Source organism: Paroedura picta, chromosome 6 (genome assembly GCF_049243985.1).
Source record: "Paroedura picta isolate Pp20150507F chromosome 6, Ppicta_v3.0, whole genome shotgun sequence".
Classification (NCBI taxonomy): domain Eukaryota; kingdom Metazoa; phylum Chordata; class Lepidosauria; order Squamata; family Gekkonidae; genus Paroedura; species Paroedura picta.
This window is the reverse complement of record NC_135374.1, coordinates 4084078-4090077: the sequence shown is the minus strand read 5'-3', so window position 1 is coordinate 4090077 and position 6000 is coordinate 4084078.

Sequence of the window (6000 nt, the reverse complement as noted above, 5' to 3'; positions counted from 1 at the left end):
CTGTTCCTTACGTTGTGGCACAGGGCTCCTTCTCGTTTCCGCAGAGAAAAGGGTTGTCTCCCTCTGTCCTGGCACGTTTTATGACACACACGAGATGCATTCTCTATGCAGAGTAAAACAATAGCTGAGAGCAGTGTTCCTAGAAATTACGTATTTTAGACGGTGGCGCTCCAAAAAGAAACAGTAAACCAGTATTTGTTGGGGCAACACCTAAAAGATTTCCCTTGACCACCCAGCTATCCTTCATAATTGGTTTTAGATTTATAAAAATCCAGATGGATGGATGGATGGATGGATGGATGGATGGATGGATGGATGGATGGATGGATGGATGGATGGATGGATGGATGGATGGATGGATGGATGGATGGATGGATGGATGGATGGATGGATAGATAGATAGATAGATGTTCATTATTTAACATTATTGATTGACCACCAAGAAAGACCCAGTAGGGTCGAAACGCACTTGGTCTGTTCATGTGCAGTTAGATCTGCACAGTTTTTTTAAAATATATTTATATATATAATTTTTACTTTGTGTTTAACCTAATATCGGTGCACTTTTATAGATAATCTTTAAAATGTTATATTGGTTTATAGCTCGGCTTTTGAGTTCCTGACTTTGTTAAGGTTGGGCTTTTGTTCCCTTTTTGGTTTTACGTTCTCTGCCGGCGCCAAACCTGGGATGGGCCCTTTTCCCGGCGCTACTTTGATTTACAGAGTTACAGAGTTTGATTTACAGGGTGTCAGTACAAGTCTGTTCTTGAAGGTTCCTCCTCCTGCCAGCTTTGCCCTACCAGAGACTGCGGGAAAATGTGCAAGTCGGCCTGAGCAGAACTGATGTGAAGCTGGCATCTCCTAGGCCGAATCCTCCAGAACTGGATTCTTCTGTGGAGCAGAGAAACCCCAGGCGAAGACTCTGAGGGTGGATGGATGGAGTGCCTAAGAGCAGGGGTAGTCAACCTGTGGTCCTACAGATGTCCATGGACTACAATTCCCAGGAGCCCCTGCCAGTGAACGCTGGCAGGGGCTCATGAGAATTGTAGTCCATGGACATCTGGAGGACCACAGGTTGACTACCCCTGCCTAAGAGCACTGTGAAATTGGCTTAGGGTTAATCCCTGAAAAGGAAAACAAAAACCCAACCTGACAAGACAAGACTGTGTTTCAAGTGCAAATATTTGCTGCAGTTGTGTACGCATGACGGACGATGTTAGCCATTCAGTCATGTCCGACTCTTGGCCATCCCATGGCACAGCTGCTGCCACGTTACACGATCCTGTGCCACCTTCCTCAGCCGGGCAGTGTTCTGGCCAGTGGCCATTCTGATCGTGTCCAGCCACTGCGGTCTTGGTCGGCCTGGTTTCCTTTTACCACTGACCAGTCCGTAAAACCACTCTCAGAAAACATGGGGGAACAGTGCCTGGAAGAAGAGCTGGGGGTTTTATGCCCTATTTACTTCGTGGAGGGCTTCTACTGTGGCTTACAAACCCCTTTCCCTTCCTCTTCCCACAACAGACACCTGGCAAGATAGGTGGGCTGAGAGAGCTCTAAGAGAACTCCTATGCAAGGACAGCTCTTAAGAGAACTGTGGACAGCCCAAGGTCACTGATCTGTGGAGAAGTGGGGAATCAAACTAAGCTCTCCAGATTAGAGGCTGCTGCTTTTTACCTGCTCCACCATGCTGGAAAGCAAATTGAGCACTGAAAGGGAAAAAAATAAACTCAGAACAAAAAAGGAAACCTGACAGTCATGCACAGGGAAAGCGTGAGAAAACACCTGAATATAATAGGGCTGTAATGCCTCAAATTCTGTAATTCCTCAGTAGCCATGACGTTTGCCTTCGTGGTTAGCTGATAATGATACGTTCTTACGGTGATGCATACCTGCAGATAAAATGCTGGGCCACCTGCTTGGTTCCTTCCTTCATGCATCTGGTGGATTGTCTGGAATTAGAACGGCAGGGCAGAGGGGCTGAGGCCTCAGAAGAACCTCAGAAGAGCCCTGCTGGGTCAGACCACTGAAGGTCCATCTGATCCAGTGTCCATTCTCAGCTGGTGGCCAACAAGTTCCTCTGGAGGGCCAACAACAGGGCAGAGAGAGGCAGAAACCTTCCTCTGATGTTGCCTTTGGACAAGAGGTTTAGAGTCTCTGAATGGATATAGGTGCATATGTATGTATGTATGTATGTATGTATGTATGTATGTATGTATGTATGTATGTGTATGTATTGCAAGGCGAACAAACCGGTCAGTCCTAGAGGAGATCAGCCCGGACTGCTCTTTAGAAGGCCAGATCCTGAAGATGAAACTCAAATACTTTGGCCACCTCGTGAGAAGGAAGGACTCCCTGGAGAAGAGCCTAATGCTGGGAGCGATCAAGGGCAAAAGAAGAAGGGGGCGACAGAGAATGAGGTGGCTGGATGGAGTCACTGAAGCAGTCCTAGAGGAGATCAGCCCTGACTGCTCCTTAGAAGGCCAGATCCTGAAGATGAAACTCCAATACTTTGGCCACCTCATGAGAAGGAAGGACTCCCTGGAGAAGAGCCTAATGCTGGCAGCAATCGAGGGCAAAAGAAGAAGGGGGCGACAGAGAATGAGGTGGCTGGATGGAGTCACTGAAGCAGTCGGTGCAAACTTAAATGGACTCCAGGGAATGGTAGAGGACAGGGCCTGGAGGATCATTGTCCATGGGGTCGCGATGGGTCGGACACGACTTCGCACCTAACAACAACAACAACTATGTATATGTATATGTATATGTATATGTATATGTATATGTATATGTATATGTATATGTATATGTATATGTATATGTATATGTATATGTATATGTATATGTATATGTATATGTATATGTATATGTATATGTATACGTATATGTATATATATAGAGAGCCTCTTGTGGTGCAGAGTGGTAAGGCAGCAGACATGCAGTCTGAAAGCTCTGCCCATGAGGCTGGGAGTTCCATCCCAGCAGCCGGCTCAAGGTTGACTCAGCCTTCCATCCTTCCGATGTTGGTGAAATGAGGACCCAGCTTGCTGCTGGGGGGTAAATGGTAATGACTGGGGAAGGCACTGGCAAACCACCCTGTATTGAGTCTGCCATGAAAACGCTGGAGGGCGTCACCCCAAGGGTCAGACATGACTCGGTGCTTGCACAGGGGATACCTTGACCTTTACTTTTACCTTTATGTATATATGTATATGTATATATGTCATGTGATTATTGCCTAGATCAGAATGAGTCTGCTTTGAAAACATCACAGCTAGTAGCCAATAGGCCCTTCTCTGCAGCTGAGTCACCAACCTCTGAGTGGTGGGATTAAAACTGACCTGCAGACAACCAAAGCACACTCTGGGGCAGGGGTGTACCTCTCCAAACTGTAGCTCTCCAGGCGTCCATGGACTACAATTCCCATGAGCCCCTGCCAACATGATGCTGCCAGGGACACGTGGGAGTAGTAGTCCATGGCCATCTGCAGAGCCACATTTCCCGCCCCCCCAACCCAGCCCTCCCCGGAAATCCCCCCCCAATCTCCAAATATTTCCCAACCAGGGAAAGCACCCCTTGTTTGCAGCTATGTGTACGCTTCCCTCATTTCTGGTGGAGCTCTCAGAAAAGCTGTGGAGCCAGTTTTTCCAGAGCTCGGGAGATAAAATTGGAAGGTGGTTTGCGAGACAGTTGTGGCAACATTGAACTTTCTGTGTTGGATGTCAGGGATTTTCCTGTCCGTCCCCGTCCCCCCCGGCCACTGGCCACTGTGGTGTCTTGGTTAAGGGCAGTGGACCTGCGAATCATATAGATTTTATTGTTTATAGCCAAAGGCCATTACGGTAAATATAGAAATATACAATTAAAATCAATATCTGATCAGCCTCCGGCTGAACGGGGAACAAGGGAATCAGATAATTAGAATTGTGTAACATATGAGCGCCAGCCAGCTATTAATTATTATTGTTACTATTATTGTATATCATTGTGTGGGGCGATTTTATGGGTTTTATTTATTTATTTATATTTTTATACCGCCCTTCCCTACGGCTCTGGGCGGTTTACATAAAACAATTGTGAACATTCACATAGAACACGATCAAAATCAATGTAACAGTATAACAATGACAACAACACACCAACTGGAACCATTAGAACGGCACTTCAACAATAACTTGACAATCCCTCAGTAGGTTTGGTCCCTCAGTCTAGGGGGCACCTGTAGGTGTTGTGGCTCAGTCAGCCCCACCAAATGCCTGGTGGAAGAGCTCCCTTTTGCAGGCCCTGCGGAATCGTGGAAATCCCGGCAGGGCCCTGATCTCTTTGGGGAGCTCATTCCACCGAAAAGGCCCTGGTCCTTGTTGAGGCCCGATGTGCCTCTTTAGGGCCAGGGGTCCATAGCCGGTTGGAGGTGCCGGAGCGTAGAGCTCTTCTGGGGGTATAGGCAGGGAGGTTTTAGTGGAAATGATCCGCACCCCCTGCACTCCCAATGAATTAAAGCCAGGTAGAGAAAAGCAGCATATAAGAACGAACTCTTCTTCTTATGCTTCTTCTTCGCACAGGGTGTCTGTTGTGGGGAGAGGGAAGGGAAGGGGATTGGAAGCTGCTTTGAGCCTCCTTCGGGTAGAGAAAAGCGGCATCTAAGAACCAACTCTTCTTTCCTTATTTCACCTCACCCTTTTCATAACTTGTGCATAGCAGAACACGTGTTTTGTCCCATGGAAGGTCCTGTGCCATGAAGCATGATGGGGAAAGAAGCACCTCTAGCTCATGTGGGCCCCCAATTTCCAGAGAAGAGACCAAAGGGGAAAGGAAACTGTCCACCCTCATGTACCCCATGTCATTTTATTTTAATATTTTTCAGTATACACTTCAGGACTTTGGCCTAGGGAGCCAATGGCCCCTGAGCATGTGCAGTGGGTTAATTTAAGCAGATATTATTAGCTGAAAAAGCTGCACCCCTCAGGCAGTCTGGCCTCCAGCAGTACATAGAAGGCCCAGAAATTTATTTTATTTTTATTTGTTTATTCAATTGTCATGGAACCCTCCGTGGTGGCCTTGGGTTCAGCTACTCTGAAGGACGTTTGTCCATCGATGGTTCTTTTTTGACCATGCCATGGAATCGTTCTCTGTGTACGGACACCTCCTCTGGATCAATAGTTGCTGTCCTCTCTGACCTAGAAGCTCTCTGGGTGACCTTGGGCCATTCACACTCTCTCAGCCTCACAGGGTTGTTGTGAGGATTGAATCTAGAACAACGAAAGCCACTTTGGGTCCCCATTGGGGGAAAGGTGGGGCACAGAAGAATTACATCCATTAATTCATATTTTGATATTTAAAAAAAATTAGCAAGGATCTCAAACCTGGACATGAGGTCAGAGGGCTGCACCGCCCATCTCCTGAGTCACAATGCAGCCTAGGACCCTCCCCGACCTCACAATGCCCCCACCCACACAATCCCTCAGGCCACACCTATAAAAGGCCACCCTTTCAGCCTCCCCTCTGCCCAGGGTTTAAGATGATAGTGCAGGCGGAGAGCTGGCTGCCCAGATTGGAGCCGAGAAGGAATTTTTTACTGGGATCCTGCCCACGTTGGCCTGGACTCAGGTTTTTCGCCTTCTCTGCACTGTCCTCATTGGTCAGGGGCCCCGAATTGAGAGGCAACTAGCCAATGACTTAAAAGGTGGGCCTAAAACAAATCTAAACCTAGCCCAATAAAATAGCATAAATTTAAGCTTATTACAGTGGTCCTGTGTCTTTCTTTACTGTGTGCTGTTCTCTGTTTTATAATGTGTGGATGATTGGGAGGGGGGGGCTGGGAAACCAATGGGTTGGGAAGGGGAGGGTCCTCCGCGGGGATCAGGACCAGGGAGTCAACACACCAAAAGAGCCATTTTCTACAGGAGAACAGACCTTGGTCATCTGGATATCAGTTTTAACAGCAGAATTTCTTCAGGTACCGCCAAAGAGAAGAATCAACTGTAGGGCAGTCCAATAAAGTTC